General features: G+C 44.4%; 1 protein-coding gene across 6 annotated transcripts in view; it reads right to left on the bottom strand.

Annotated features, from left to right (window-relative positions):
• Positions 1–17,418, bottom strand: part of LOC120447785 (synaptosomal-associated protein 25) — a 237,543-nt gene that overhangs the window by 76,764 nt on the left and 143,361 nt on the right. The window lies entirely within an intron of this gene.

The raw sequence follows: 17,418 nt of genomic DNA, 5'->3' as shown, positions 1-17,418 counted from the left end.
GTTTTTTTTAGAGGTATAGAACTTTAAGTTGGCATTACTGTTCAAGATGGCGACCGATTTAACAGCTGTCAAGTGATTTATTCTCAGTTTGGTTTGGCAATTCGTCATGCGTGCTTACAAAATCCAACTCGTGCAAGAATTGAAACCAAACGATCATCAAGCAAGGCGTAGATTCGTCGAATGGGCCCAAAACGAGATTGCTGTTGTTCCCGATTTTTCATAAGCCTCCAAGATCTTGTGATTTAACACCGCTAGACTACTTTTTGTGGGGCTATGTAAAGTCATTGGTCTATGCGGATAAGCCACAAACGCTAAACCATTTGGAAGACAACATTCGCCGTGTTATTGCCGATATACGGCCAAATATTGGAAAAAGTCATTGCAAATTGGACGTCCAGATTGGACTACATCCGAGCCAGCCGTGGCGGTCATATGCCAGAAATCATATTTAAAATGTAATGCCACAAGATTATCTTTCATGTCAATAAAATTCATGTCAATCGAATAATCCATCGTTGTTTTATTGCAATTTAAAGTTCTATACCTCTAAAAAAAACACCCTATATATAATTAAATAATCGCAATACTCATATGTGTAACGAGCGGGTTGTTGTCAAGGATTAGTTTAAGCAAAACCCTGTACTGTAATCGATAACTAAGTTGAATTAAGATCGAGATCGATAGAAGAATAAGAAGAGGAGATAAAAACGGCACGCGAAAAGAAGCGCACGTAAAGTTTATAGAAGCGAATCTCATTTAGCAACTGTTACCCTCTAGGCCAATATAATAAGGCCAAAAATAAGGGAAGTGTATGTGAAGTGTTTGATGACGGACGCGTCGCGTTAGCGCTCCCGGAAAAACCCCAAAATTTCCGCGTTGAGCCAGCGTGGACGCGCCAATGGGTGACAGCGTGCATTGGCGCCGCGGCCACGGTCACTTACCCGCGGAAGACTGCTCTCCAGAGGTCCATGGACTGCCAGCCGGACCCAATCTCCAGGCCCATGGGACAGGTCAGGGTGAGAAAATTCGAAGCTTTCTCTTCCGGTTTTTCTCTTTCGTCCGCTTTTCCATGTGTGCAATTAGAGATGCACTGTCACACCAGCTGATCTCACTCTCAGCTGCTAAACCAGTGTTGGAAAACGGCTCAGGCTACCGGTCTGGCAGCACTGCACAGCCGAAGGCGACCCCAACCACAGGTGGCGCTTCTAGCGAAATGCTACTGATCAGAAGCAAATTGCTACATAACTAGCCAAACGATCTCGTCTCTAAACGTAGCATACTTTCCTGGGCTGCTGACGAGAATCCTTGCCAGCAACGCATGGAATCCTTGCGAAAATAGAACCAACAAGATGGGGCTAGGAAATAAGAGGTGTCAAAGGTCAAGGAGCGGACCAACAGCCAACCCCGCCGCTAACGCGGTACACCGAAAAACGGGGCTCTGGCGACCGAGCAGGAGCGGTATAACTCCCACCGAATAAAACCCTTTCCCCTTCACACCCCTCTCACCAAAAATCCACGGAGCGTCTGACCCAGAGTGGGCGGCTACGTGGTCTGCGTCTGCGCCATAGTGGCCGGCAGTAAATCCAACCCTGGCAGAAGGGATAAATCTGCAACATAAACCTGGCAGTAGGGATAAAATGCATCCAAGTGAGGAATGTCGGTAAATAACATTACTACTCCAGGTGGCAACCACTTAGTTGGAAATCCACCCGTGGTTAATCCCACGGCAGGGGCACGGATTCTGGAGGCCCCAAACCACGTTCTAAACCAACCTGGCGAGGTGGTGGCAAGCTTGGCCGCCTCGACAGTGATCGCAACAAGCAAACACTATAGCGAAATGGACAACGCGGGAGCTTTTCAAAGCAGTAAAAAGATCTTGCGTTCGCCGATCCTACCAAGATCACCTGGGCCACCACAGACTGGTGGGTCAGTCCTGGCCGAGATGGGAGATGGTCAGGACACGCCGAAGCGGGCAAGGACCCCGAGCAGCCCCTCCGGCTCGAGCCGCAGTACACCTCCAAAGAGGACGAAGGCGGATGGGCAAATACGCTGCGCCGACAAGCTATCGGAAATCGGACGGATCCTGGATCAGCTGATAAACCTGACCAACGTGAAGCAGGTGAGGCACATAAACGTGCAGATGAAGGCGATGTTCGCCAGGATGAAGGCCCTCCAAGAAGACGCCAGCCGGGGGCTGGACATGGAGGACGAACAGCGCCACGCCCTCCCAGGATGCCCCAAGTGTGGGGACAAACGAATGAAGACCGAGCAAAAGTCGCAGCAGACCACCCCCAGGCGAAAAAGGGACAGTTTCGTGCAAACGGACCAAACGGCAAAGGGAAAGAAGCCGGTGGATAAGAGAGCGAGCCCCCCAAGACAGCAGGCGAAAGCAGCGGAGCAAATCCCGGCGCAGCCAGCGGGAGTCCCAAGCCGTGGGAAGCCGGACACGTGGACGAAGGCGGAGACTAGGAAGAAGGCACGCCTAGCGCGGAGACCCGACGCTGTCATAGTCGAAGCGAAGGGAAAAACCTACAGCGAGGTCTTGGCTTTGGTCACCAGGCGAAGCGACGGACAACTGCAGGAGTTGGGAAGGAACGTGCACAAGGTTCGCTGCACAGCTAGTGGTAACCTCCTGCTCGAGCTAAGCAGGGATGGAGAGAAGAGCGCATCGCTAATGAAGAGCGATCTGGAGGCGGTGCTGGATGGAGTCGCATCTGTGCGAGCTCTGACGCAAGACTCGAGGTTGCAATTCCTCTCGATCTGCGACTTGGACCCATTAGTCGCTAAAGAGGACCTGTCAAAGGCGTTGGTGGACCAGTTCCAAGTTGAGGCAAGCTCGATTAAGCTGAAAAGCCTCCGACCTTCCTTCAGGGACACCCAAACGGCAGTAGTGGGCCTGCCATGCAGCGAGGCACAGGCGGTCCTTGCCAAGGGTAAGCTGAAGGTGGGATGGACAGTCTGTAGAGTCAAGGAGAGCGACTCCAGACCCAGGTGCTTCAAGTGCCTTGAGCTCGGCCATATTGCAGCGCGTTGCAAGAGCACTGCAAATCGCAGCGACTGCTGTCTCAAGTGCGGACAAACCGGGCACAAGATTGCTAGCTGCACTCAAGAGGCCAAGTGCTTCCTATGCACCAGTGCCAGGAGAGCCGACGCTAGGCATATTGCGGGTAGCAGGAGATGTCCTTTGAGCACCAAGCCACCGAGGAAATGAAGATCGTCCAGATTAACCTAAATCACTGCGAAGCGGCGCACCATCTGTTGAGCCAAACCATGCGCGAAGTCCAAGCCGACGTAGCGCTAATAAGCGAGCCGTATAGAAAAACCCCCGGGTCTGACTACATATTGGACGGTACAGGAAGCGCCGCGATCCTAATCAACGGGACAAGCCGGCCAAGAAACATGCGCATTGGCTCATTCTTTGTAAGGGGGCTGGTTGGCGACCTGTGCCTGTACAGCTGTTATCTACCGCCACGCCTTTCCCTTCCGGAATTTTCGGCAGTTATTGATGAGCTGGCTAACGACGCAAGAGGAGAGCGAAACGTGGTCATCGCTGGGGACTTCAACGCCTGGGCAGAGGAGTGGGGCTCAGTCCACACGAACGCAAGAGGGCGTACCCTTCAGGAAGCCTTCGCGTCTATGGACGTAGCTCTTCTGAACACGGGAACGGAGCACACCTTCAGCCGAGCTGGAGCGGGATCGGTAGTAGACCTGACCTACTGCAGTGGCTCGCTTTTCCAGCGCGCACAATGGTCCATCAGCGATGCCTACACGGCAAGTGACCACAAGGCGATTATCTGCGACATCACCAGCAGAGGATCTTTCACAGCTCCACCAGCGAAGAGGCACTTCAACCCAAAGACTCTCCAGCGGGACGCGTTCCTGAGGGAATTTGGGAGCCCAGACATCGGTGAGAACGCAGCGGCAAGCGCAATCAGCCTGACTAGAGCAGTCGAGAGGGCATGCACAGCAAGCATGAGGGTGTCAAGGAGCCACCACCGCCACCGGGAACCAGTCTATTGGTGGACCGACGAGATCGCGGAGGCTCGCAGAACCTGCCTTCGGGCAAGACGGCGGCAGCAAAGGGAGCACGGCCACCCCAACAACGAGACTCTGAGGCAAGAATACGCCGACAATCGAAGGGCCTTAAAGAGACTCATCAAGCAGTCGAAGAGGAGATGCTTCTTGGAGCTATGCGACTCAGCCGAGCAGGACCCTTGGGGCTCAGCATATAAAATAGTGGTTAAAAAGCTAAGCCAGGCGAAACCTCTAAAAGCAGGCGACGCGGCCACGATGAAAGCGATCGTGGAACACCTGTTTCCAATGGTGCCCTCGGACCCGCAACCTCCTCACGCGGCTCCAGGCGACTTGTCGCAGTTAGCGCTCCGACCGGAGGAAATACGCGAGGTCGCAAAGGAAATGCCTTCGGGGAAGGCGCCAGGGCCGGACGGTATCCCAGATATCGCCGTCAAGCTTGGAATGTACGAGCACCCGGAAGCATTCGCAGCCGTCTTCAACCAGTGTCTCACGGAAGGCTTCTTTCCAGAGCGCTGGAAGAGACAGAAGCTGGTACTGCTCCCCAAGCCCAACAAGCCGCCCGAGGACCCATCCTCATACAGACCGATATGCCTGATCGACCACATCGGCAAGGCTTTCGAACGCTGTATCAGCCTCAGACTGCACGAGGCCATCTCCGCTGCAGGGGACCTCTCAGAAATGCAGTTCGGCTTTAGGAAGGCGAGATCGACAGTGAACGCCATAGCAACGGTCAAGGAGATCGCCTCGAAGGCAATTGAAGGCACAAGATGGCACGGAGGCAGCAAGGAGTACTGCTTGGTGGTAACATTGGATATAAAAAATGCGTTCAACACAGCGAGATGGGGCGTCACCATAAGAGCATTACAGCACCTAGGGGTACCGGACGCTCTGGTGGGCATAGTCAAGGCCTACTTCAGCGACAGAGTGCTACTGTACGACACAGACGGAGGCACACTTGAGCACAGGGTGACCTGCGGGGTCCCCCAAGGTTCGGTTCTCGGGCCGCTGCTGTGGAACGCTATGTACGATGGTGTGCTACGGCTGCCACTACCAGGGAGAACCAAAGTGATTGGCTTCGCTGACGATATTGCCGTGGTAATCGTGGCAAAAACCGTTAATGAAGCCGAGAGCCTCGCAAATGCAGCAATCGGCATCATAGTGGAGTGGCTCCAAGCGGTCGGCCTGGACATTGCTCACCACAAAACGGAGGCAGTGCTTATATCTAGCCGCAAGCAGGTAGAGACAGCCACCATCCGAGTCGGAGACACCACGGTCACGTCGGCGCGAGCAATTCGATACCTAGGGGTCTTGTTAGACACTAGGCTAACGTTCAAGGAGCATCTGGCGGAAGCGAACAGGAAGGCGTCGAGCGTCGCTAGGGCTCTAGCGCGAATAATGCTCAACTGCAGGGGCCCAAGACAGGGACGCAGAATTCTCCTACAGTCCGTCTGCAGGGCAACAGCCCTGTACGCAGCCCCAATATGGGCGGAAGCTGCGGAGAAGAGGTCCTACATAAGGGGCCTTGAATCGACGCACAGGCTGTGCGCCCTAAGGGTGTGCTCCGGCTTTCGGACAATCTCAGACGACGCAGCCCAAGTCATAGCGGGAACTCTGCCCATAGACTTGCTGGCCTTGGAGGCGAAGGAGATACACCACGAGGTGAAGAAGATTGTGGGACAGTGCAGCTCGGCCCAGAAGCGAGCCATAAAAGCCAACGCCAGAACCAACAGCTTGGAAAGGTGGCAAACCCGGTGGCAGCAGTCGGCGAAAGGAAGATGGACCTTTAGGATCATCCCGGATGTGGTCGCATGGACGCGAAGACGGCATGGCGAGGTGAACTTTTGGCTCACCCAAATGCTTAGCGGGCATGGATGCTTCAGGAGCTACCTGGCTAGGTTTGGCCACGACGACGACAGCCACTGCTCAGAATGCGGCGTCGACGAGACGGCTGAGCACATCATCTTTAATTGCCAGCGATTCGACCGCGACAGGGAAGGCTTCATGGAGGACGTAACGGACCCTTCTACCCTAGGGGAGCGCATGATCTCGGATCAGACGTTCTGGGATCAGATCAGCAACTTCGCTGCAGTGGCGATGAAGAGGCTGCGGGCAGCGGAAAGAGAGAGAGCCGCTCGGAGTCAACAGGATCCTAGCTAGGGAAAAATGAGCGCATCCTGGCCCTGCGAAGCATAGCCTCGCGGTAGTACCGCAGGGACTCCAGGATTTATCGCACCTCACAACACCTTACAACACCCCCCCCCCCCTTCCCACCCCTACACACAACACTTGTACATATTAATTTCCACCCACAACAATAAACATGATATAAAAAAAAAAAACCCTCTAGGCCAATAAAAACACTCCACCATTCGGAAAACTAGCCATCCTGTCATATTCTTACAGTTCAGAAGTGGGATAACTCGAGTTGGTAATGTGTAAGAGGCAGTAACAGTGTGAGACACGGAAAAGCAGAGGCAGCAGAAGAATCGTCGGCGTGGAAAGTTTGTAATGGGATAGGTGTTCCCAAAGGTCTAGAGGACAATAGATTACAAATAACGGATAAGGCATCCTTTTCTACGTGGCTGATGGATTTATAGCGGAGTGCCCAGGAATCTGTGTGAACTTGGAGATATACATGCAAAAAGCTTGTGTGTATGTGTAGCGTCTGGTGAAATTCACAGAAGGTGAAATTCACGAGAATCGTGGTGAAATACCGATCACTCTTGCAGACGGGCATACAGCGGTGCTCGTGGTGAATTGTGGTTCGGCGTAAATAGGAGAGAAGCGATCATTTCTCCGAGAAGATGGTCAAGATAGCGGAACTCAAGGCAGACCAGTTGCGGTATCTGCTAAGAGAAAGGAATTTGGGAGTTTCAGGGTCCAGAGCAGAACTAGTGCAGAGACTAGTGGACCACGAAAATTCGGAAGAAGTAGATTTGGCACATGCAGTCGGAAATATGAGCCAACAAGAGGAAGCATTCACAGCACAGGCGGCTGCGATTTCTCAACTACAACAGCAGATGACGACGCTGACAAACATGATGGCGCAGTTTGTCAATAATATGCCAACAGCTAATCAGCAGCAGCAGCGGCAGCAACGGGAAGATGAAATTGACATAGATGATTTTATCAACCGTAACCCTGGAGACCAAGCGGCGATCAGCCATAGACAAGCGTCGGTAAAGGAAATCGCAAACACTTTACCAGATTATGACCCCGGAGATGACAATTCGATCTCAGTCAGTCAATTCATCGATCGTGTCAACAAAGTGGTAGATGCGTATCATTGGGATGAAAGATTTGTACTTCTGGCCATATACACCAAGCTGAAGGGTCCCGCCAAAATGTGGCTCGATTCTTCGCAGATATTACACACCACATGGAACAGTTTTGCAGCGGCAATCCGAGAAGAATTCGGATCAGAACCCGACGAGGCTGAAATTCACTTCAACATGGCAAATGCAACCAGACGATCGAAGGAAACCGTAAAGGAGTATTGTTTCCGTATGTCAGCACTTGGAGTTCGATTTAAACTTAGTGAAGCAGCCGTCATCCGATATGTTAGAGCGGGTCTACAGCACAGAGAGTTGCAGAACAGTATTGCAGCCATTCATTTTTCGTCAATGAAGGAGTTTCGCGACGCTACCGAGGCATACTTTATAAATCGAGGGAGGACCAATCTAAATAAGAAAGAGTTCTTACCCAAATCCAGTACTTTTGAAGTAAAGCAGGAATATGAGGTGAAGCAACCAAAGCCAAGAGAAGCTAAAGCATGCTTCAATTGCGGAGATGTCGGACATTTTGCTAATTCATGCCCAAAGGAGAGGAGAAACACGCGTTGCTCCAAATGCAATAAGTTTCATGCCACCGATGTGATTTGCCAAGCCGCACAGGTGATGCGTTTGGGTGCATCCAATCAGGACAAGCTGTTCACTCGTTTAATCCACATCAACGAGAAAGGCTATAACGCTTTCATTGATACTGGAAGCCAAGCCAGTATTATTCGCAAATCCATAGCGGACGAGATCGGCGCAGATCGACAGGAGTGCTTCATGAAAATTGTGGGCATATGTGGAGGTTCACGTATCCTTACCGAAGCTTTGGTACTAGATATCGAAATTGCTGGAAAAATCGTGACAGCTAAATTTTACATCGCCGAAGACAATATGTTGCAGGAGGACTTGTTGTTGGGACAAGATGTCATCACATGCGCTGAATTGTTGTGGAAATTCGAACCAACCGAGATTGAACTCAAGAGAGCAGTTCATCAGCCGGTAACACGAGACTATTTTTAAAAACCTTCTTGTTAATTTTCAGAAAGAAGCAGAACGAATCAAAGTATGCAGCTTGCTCGAGAAGTTTGCAAACGTCTTTTCCACAGGCTTAGAAGGCATAGGCAAAACCAACGTTGTCCAGGCAAAAATTGATGTTGAGGGTGGCCAAGTAGTCTCTCAAGCGCCATACCGAGTGTCCGAGCCGAAGAAGGAAGTTGTCGCCAAGATGGTCGACGAACTATTAGAGCGAGATATCATTACTCCATCAACGTTAGAGTACGCCAGCCCAGTGGTGCTCATCAAGAAGCCGAACGGTAGTGACCGTCTCTGCATCGATTACCGTCGCCTGAACAAGCTGATCAGAAAGGAAAATTTCCCCGTACCGAATATTGAGGAAAGGTTGCAGGAAGCGAAGCGTTTCGCATATTTTTCGTCACTCGACCTGAATAGCGGATACTATCAGATCGAAATGGAACCAGAGAGTAGGAAGTTCACGGCATTCATCACAACGGATGGACTATTTGAGTTTAAACGTCTTCCTTTTGGGCTGAAGAACGCACCTGCTGCATTCAACAGACTCATGGCAGAGTTACAGAAACGAGTGAAGAAAGGCGACATGATTCATTACATGGACGATATCCTCATTGGCAGCCAAACTTTTGATGAGATGTACGAAAAACTAGAGAAAGTTTTACAAGTATTGCGAGAGTGCGGACGTTAAATCTAGGCAAGTGTGAGTTGTATAAGCAGTCAATCACATTTTTAGGTCATCAAATACACCCTGATGGAATCAGCCCCGGAGAAGTCAAAACTAATGCCATTGCAGACTTCGAAAAGCCAAACAATATTACCGAAGTGCGACAGTTTTTGGGTCTCACTGGATACTTCCGGAAATTTGTACCTGGATATGCAATATTATCAGAGCCGTTGCGAATCCTTTTACGCAAAGACCAAAAGTTCAAATGGGAGCAGCCACAAGACGATGCTTTTGAGAAATTGAAGATATCCCTCACGTCAAAGCCTGTTGTAACTAGCTACCGCATAGATGCTGAACATGAAGTACATACAGATGCAAGTGCCATTGGATTAGCTGGAGTTCTGATGCAAAAAGATGACGATCAATTAAAGCCCATCGCATATTATTCTCGATCCACTTCCAAGCCAGAGAAAAACTACCACAGTTACGAGCTAGAAGCCTTAGCCGTCGTCGAGTCGTTGGAACGATTTAAATACTACATTTATGGAAAAATGGTAAAGGTTATCACTGATTGCAACGCTTTAAAAACATCAATGGAAAAACGAGAGCTGATCCCGCGAATTGCAAGATGGTGGTTGCGAATACAAGAGTTCGACATCGATATTATTCATAGAGCAGGAACTCAGATGTGCCACGTTGACGCATTAAGTAGAGCGCCAGTTGAAGAATCGCATGAGATGGAGACAGCATCCCTGAAGATCTCAAAAACAATCATAGATGAAGCTGACTGGTTATTTGCAATACAACTACAAGACGAGAAAATCCAGAAAATAGTTGCTGATATGAAAGCCGAGAAGAAATCTGAAAATGACGAGTATGTAATCGAGCAAGATAGCCTGTTTCGAAAACATGACGGCAAGATGCTTTGGGTTGTGCCGAAGCAGTTGAGATTTCATATCCTCCATGAATGCCACGACAAAGCCGGACACATGAGCACAGATAAAACCATCAGTCGGATTTCTAATCTGTTTTGGTTTCCCCGAATGCGTAATTTTGTAAAAAGCTATATCAAGTCCTGTGTCGGCTGCGCAATGTATAAAATACCAGGTGGACGCCAGGAAGGTCAGTACCACTACGATGACATCAAGCCGATTCCATTTTCCACCGTTCACATGGATCACCTGGGACCGTTTCCAAAAAGTTCAAAGCGAAATGAACATATTTTAGTCCTTGTCGACGCTTTCACCAAGTTCACCATCGTTAGAGCAGTAAAAAGTACAGCAACAAAACACGTCCTAGATGCCCTACAAGAAGTCACCAGCTACGTTGGAATGCCAGATAGAATTGTAACCGATCGAGGTACCGCATTCACGTCCAAAAATTTTGAGAAATATTGCAAGTCGAACAATGTAAAGCATATACTCAACGCCGTGAGAACACCAAGAGCCAACGGTCATGCAGAAAGGACAAATCGAATTATTATGTCAATGCTTTTGCCTTCAAATGAAAACGAGAAACGTTGGGACGAAATGCTGCGATCAATCCAGTGGAGCATTAATACCATGGTAAATAGCACTACTAAATGTTCCCCATTCCAGCTTCTATATGGTTATGAGCCCCGAGATGTCCTTAAAAACACGCTGACGAGTGTGATCCAGAATCAAGACCAAGGAATGATGACTGATGCCGAATTAGAGAAGCTCCGAGCTGACGCTGCGAACACTATCAACGACCACAGAGCAGTTGCCAAGAAGAGATACGACGCCGCCCATTCCAAGCCAACTGTCTATAGCCCTGGAGACATTATTTTGGTTGAGAACGAGCCGTTTAGCACAGGCACGTCGCGCAAACTAGAGCCGCGATACAAAGGTCCTTTTATTGTATCGAAAGTGCTGCCCAACGACCGATATCTTGTTGAAGATCTGCCACATGCTCAACGAAAGCAGAGACATTATAAGTCAGTGTATTCATCAGACAAGATGAAACGCTGGTGCGAAATTCCCCCCGATGAGCCAGATGAAGACGACGAAGAGGAAGACGACACAAATTAGAATCACGCGAGGACGCCGTGATCGTCAGGAGAGGCCGAATGTAACGAGCGGGTTGTTGTCAAGGATTAGTTTAAGCAAAACCCTGTACTGTAATCGATAACTAAGTTGAATTAAGATCGAGATCGATAGAAGAATAAGAAGAGGAGATAAAAACGGCACGCGAAAAGAAGCGCACGTAAAGTTTATAGAAGCGAATCTCATTTAGCAACTGTTACCCTCTAGGCCAATAAAAACACTCCACCATTCGGAAAACTAGCCATCCTGTCATATTCTTACATATGTAAAAAAAAATTATAATTGTATTTTACTGAATGATTACAATATTTTTAGTTGAGAAGAACACCGACCGATTATAATTAGGTCTCAAACTGAACTCTTATAATTATTCTGATTTGATTGAAATTCAAGCCTCGGTTTCGAGCTTTTCTAATATGGACTTTAGACTTAAGGGTTCTGATCAAATGAAGAGAGAAAGCTTTGGAGTTGCTGACTTTAATAGTCTTTGCATTTCTCTTGGATTCAAGTGCATTCGCTCTTGGATACAAGTGCTCTTAGATTCTTATAATTTTGTTTATTGAAATCTAATACTTCTGTTTTTCGGGATTGCGAGTCCGAGCTTTGAACGTGGGAACGCAACGATGATGCGAGGGCTTAAGCATAGATTGTTTAAATTACACAACGGAGGTTTAGTCTACCAGTGGGTGACTTATCAGGTATCTGTTGGGTACATCCAGAGTTGTGTAGGGTGTGTGGGTGTGTTTGGGTGTACATGTTGTATGTGTATTAGTGTGTAGGCATGTGCTTAAGTCTTAGGGACTTATGGATATGTCACTCCCCCAATTATTGAATTTGGCCTGTCCTCAGGTCGTTAAATTTGGATATATCATAACATTGTTTTCTGGTTGAATATTTTCCTTGACATTAGTTTCAAGGTGCGGATGTTCTTCTTTTTGTTTACAGTATTTGACAATAATTTTCTTAGGTATATTTTTAAACTTATATGCTAAATACAGAGTCAAACTAATTATCATGATGACAAAAGTTGTAATGCATATAATTTGGAAAAAGTTGTAGTGTTTTACATGCAATTTTATCATTTCTTTTGTTTCTAAGTGATTTATTGGTTCTAAACGTGTAACATTGTTGGTGATATAAATCGTTTGTGTAAAATCTGCTACATTATTAGAAATTAGAAATTCATCTATTTGCATGGTACAATTTTTAATTTTAATGATGTTTGTTGGGTCAAAACCCAATTAGAATAATCTTGTATATTTGAATTTCGCGTTTTTTGAATGATGTTAACATAACAGCTGTTGCGCTAGGCTGCCAACTCGTACTAGCGAACAAGTGGCAGATAGGAATTAGAAAAAAAGAGAGAATAGAACAAAGACAGATAAAAAATTGAAGTTGATGATATAGCCACGAGGAGTTTAAGTGAGGATACATAATCTAGAATTGTCATTAACATTTAACTATTAAACTAGCACCATCCGACTTATCATTTATACTCAAGAAAAAGCTCTTGTTTTTACAATGTTGTTTCCTGATATTAATATTTTGTTGTTTGTACAATCTTGGTTGACAACTGTTTCAGGAATATTCCATGTTAAAAGTATATTTGGTTCTACATAATTTATTTGAAAATTTCTTTGGGTTTTAATGTATTTACATTGAGTTTGCTCTTGTTTAATAAGTCCAACAATACATTTGTCGAATATTAATTTATCTGTATCTTTATGAAATACTTGCTTATTGAATACATAAAACTTATCGAATATTTGCTCGATTAGAATATAGTTATGTTCATCTGGGTACGGAACTATTTGAAATATCGGAACTTTAGTGACCTCGCCAGGAACGTGGGATATAATCAAAATTTCGTTCGTGTCTGTCTTGAGCCAAGTTGATGTTTTTATCTTTAGCATTTTCTCCGAATTTACGTGTTTCAAATAATCATGTTTTAGTAATTTTGGGTTAAAAATTCCTGGTTAATTGCATAACTAACTCGATGTCTTCTATGTATTCTGTAAACTGCTGTAGGTTGAATATCAGTATCGCAATTTGTTGGTTCTGTTCTTTTTCCACCTTGAGCTTATTAATTATGTCTATACCGCTGTTGATTATGTCGATAACCATGTTTAGATCATGGGTTTTAACGGAGTCTTCTGAGATGTTATTAATTTTTTCCTCTAACTCCTCCCTGCCGTCTTCATTTAATGTACCAAATAAGTATTTATATGCCTTCCCTACTACGTTCAAGAGACCTCTTTTGCTTCTGTTAATAATTCTTAATCCATTTATTTCCCGTTTTAGTTTATCGACTAAATATTGTATCTGAGGTACATTGGGATAGTCGTTTGCTTCAGTTACTAGATTTTCGAACATAAGCATTGTCTTTGTTATGTTTATACTCAAATAGTGGTATTCGTAGCTGGTTGGAATTTCCATCGTTCCGGTTTGGAATATAAGGTATCCATTTTTCGCACTTATTGGGTTTACTTCGATGTTGCTGCATTTGACCATAGTGATAAGTGATAACATGCAACTAAGCATTATTAGAAATATATTGCGTACTTTGCGCTTCTCTGGCTGGTCTGGAATTATGATATTTGCTCTTATTAGTCTTTTTTTGTTTCTTGAATTTTGATTTATAATGAACGATTTTCCTGCCGCGGTTTGTTTCCTCAAAATGTTTACTGTCTACTTGTTCAATTCTTCCTGTCTTTTTAAATGGATTGGTGATTTTAGTCTTTACGAGTGGAGCCTGTCTTATTCTTATTAAGATATTCGATCTTATCAATTTTGTTTTGTTGTACGTTAAAGTCTGGGCTGCCTGCATATAGAAAAATGTCTGCCGGAGATCGTTTTGTACTATTATGTTTAGTTTTATGATTATAGACGTATAAGATTGTTTCGAACCTTGTAAACCTATCTTCGATATTTTGTTCACTACCGATGATTCTTAGCTTTTCGTTTACGGTCTTGTGAAATCTTTCTATATCGGATACACCATTTTTGCTGGTTGTTACAGAAATTTGTACGCCTTCGGATCTTAACCAATTTTGCAAAGCTATGCACATAAAAGCTGAATCTTTGTCTGCTTTAATTTCTTGTGGCTTTCCCATATCATTGAATATTTTAGTAATGGCTCTTTTCGCTTCTAGCCAATCTCTACTTTTTACTTCAACTAGTGAGGCAAATTTTGAATAAATATCAATACAAGATAAGAAGATCTGGTTACCCGTGAAATAAAAATCTATCACGTATTTTTCCCTTGTGTTAAATATTTCTGGTGTTGTTTCAAATGTCAATTTAGTGTCTCTATGTTCTGTTTTTGCCAGATTACAGATTTCACATTCGTTGATAATATTTTGAATTAGCTTTTGACTATCTGGGTAATAGTATTTTTCTTTAAACCAATTAATGGTTTTTTCTATGCCTGGATGTAAAACTTACTTATGTCTTTTTAGGATTAAATCCTTAAATTCCGCATAAGTTAGTATATCAAGTGTCATTTTTTTATAGATTATTTTAATCTTTAGTTTTTGAAAGTAGTGGCTTACACTTGTTGTGTCACTGTCGCTTTTCTCTATCTCTATTTGTCTAGAGAAGAAATTAATTGGTCTTACCGTTATGGATATATAATTTAAATTATCTTTATTAGCACTATGTATAGTTGCGTCTGCGCTGTTTGCGACTTCGCCAACCATGACTTCTTCTATCTTTGTGCATGAAAGATCATCCGCGACATAGTTTTCTTTGCCTGGAAGATATTTTATTTTATAATCGAATTCATTAAGTTTGATTTTCCACCTTTGTAATTTCATGTTCGGCTCTTTGATATTATTCAGCCATACCAATGGCTTGTGATCACTCATTATTTCAAATGGCCTGCCGAATAAGTATGACCTGAAATATTTTTTCGCCCAAACTATAGCTAACAATTCTTTTTCAATGGTAGCATAGTTGATTTCGTGTTCGTTCAGCGTTCTGCTGGCATAACAAACGGGCTTATGGTTCTGTGAGAGCACTGCACCAATAGCTACATTACTCGCGTCGGTTGTTAGAGAAAAGGTCTTCGAAAAATCGGGGTAGATTAATATCGGATCTGAAGTTATCAAAACCTTTGGTCTTTCAAATGATTCGATGTAGTCTTTACATTTAATATCTATTACAGCACCTTTCTTTAGTTTCAGGGTCATGGGTTTAACTATCTTGGCAAAGTTAGGAATAAACGCGATAGAACCCACATAATCCCAAAAATGATTTTATCTGTTTAGGTGTCTTAGGTAACGGAAAACTTGTGATTGCATTAGTTTTGTTTGGGTTTGGTTTAATGCCATTTGTTGTGACAATATGTCCCAGGATATCAGTTTCTGTTTTCATGAATTCACATTTGTCTAGCTGCAACTTCAAGTTGGCGTCTCTCAGTTTCTCAAAGACTTTCTTTAGAGATAAAATATGTTCCTCCAATGAAGTGGAGTAAACAATAATATCGTCCAAATAGACTAAATAATCTTTGTAGATCAAATCTTCCAAATGATTAGTCATACATCTCTGAAAAGTAGCTGGAGCATTCTTTAGGCCAAAAGGCATACGTGTATATTCGTAATGCCCATGCTTAGTTGAAAAAGCTGTTTTTGCAATAAAATTTTCGTCCATCTGGATTTGGTGAAAACCCTTAGCTAGATCAATGGTGGTAAAATATTGGCATCTACCCAATTTATCCAATATCTCATCCATTCGAGGAATGGGGAATTTGTCATTAACAGTTATCTCGTTTAGATTCCTGTAATCAACTACCAACCTAAATTTTTGTTTCCCAGAGGCGTCTGCCTTCTTGGGGACCACCCAAATAGGAGAACAATAAGGGGACTTCGATTTGCGAACGATCCCTTGTTCTATCATTTCTTTGATTTGTTTGTTGACTTCTTGGTCAACACTTTGGGGGTACTTATAGGGTTTACGGTATACTGGATCCTCATGCTGAGTCTGGATGACATGTTTAATAGTACTGGTGAAGGTCAAATTTTCGCCTTCTTTGTACTGAATGTCTCTATATTCGTATAGAACTTTCTTTAAACATTCAATTTCCTCTACATTTATGTGTTCGAGTCTGTACTCGTTACATTCGCGTAACTCATTGTTGATCGCGAAGTTGACTATTTCGTTGTCAACGGACATGGGATCGAGATGTGTTACATCATTGTCCACTGTGTCACTAACAACTTTTGAAGTGAGGCATTTTGGTAATGTGGTCTCCTTCTTCTGTTGTTGCATCTTTTGGATCTTTGGATTGATTTCCTCAACTGGAGTAGAATCATCCTTTTGCTGTGGGTCTAGGCATTTAGATGCGGTCTCGCCCTTCTTTTCTCCATACACAAACTTAAAGGTTCTTGAACCTAAAGTTACCGTCTCGTTATCATAATCTATCTTAGCTTTCGTATCCTCTAGATACTTTCGACCTAACAGGAAATCATAATTGTCGGAAAATTTGTGGATATAGAATTTCTGAACAGACGGACATACTGAAGTGGGTTTCATTATTATGCTTTTCTTTAATTTTATTGCCCCTTTAATGGTATACACTGTTAGATCTTCTTCTTTTTCTTCTAAATTTTCAAAATTTTCCCTTATGATATTGATGGATGAACCTGTGTCGATCATTCCCTTGTAAATTTTGTTATGATAACCTATTCTTACATGGGGACTGGTACGTCCTCCTGTGTCACTTAAGTGTCCGAGGCAGTTTGATGAAAATTTACATCCATTCTGCTTTGGCCACTTTGACTCTCGCGTTGTCTTTTTACCGGCATCTGACCGTTAGTATTATTTGAAGTTGAATGTTGGAAATTAAGGGAATTGTTAAGAGGATTGTTTTGTTGGCCTTGTGTTAACTCCCTTCTAAACGTGTAATAATTTCCCCTTTGATTAACTGGTATGGGACGAGTGGAATACTGATTTTGATTTATTGTAGGTTGATTAGAATTTTGATGTTGCGTATTGTTATTCTGATTCGTCCCAGGATAATAATTGCTGTGATTGTAATTTCTATTATTGTAATATCTTTGATTATTGCTTTGACTATGATTTCCCCTGTTCCTGCGTCTGTTCTCTTCTGATCTATTAGAACGCTGATTTTCTGTACTGGCGTCATAGAGGCCTAGCTCCATTGAAGCTTGTTTTCATTTATAAATAGTATCAATATCTTTGCGTGCCAATGACATATAAATTCTATCCGGCAATTTTCTATCTATTACAGATTTAACAGTTCTTTTTAACATTTCAGTGTAATTTGATTTATCTACAGGGTCGCTTTCTAATTCTAACTTGTCAAACATAATCCAATATTGTGATT

The sequence above is a fragment of the Drosophila santomea genome, chromosome 3L (assembly GCF_016746245.2).
Source record: "Drosophila santomea strain STO CAGO 1482 chromosome 3L, Prin_Dsan_1.1, whole genome shotgun sequence".
In the NCBI taxonomy this organism is placed as follows: Eukaryota; Metazoa; Arthropoda; class Insecta; order Diptera; family Drosophilidae; genus Drosophila; species Drosophila santomea.
This window is presented reverse-complemented; position numbering and strand designations above follow the sequence as displayed.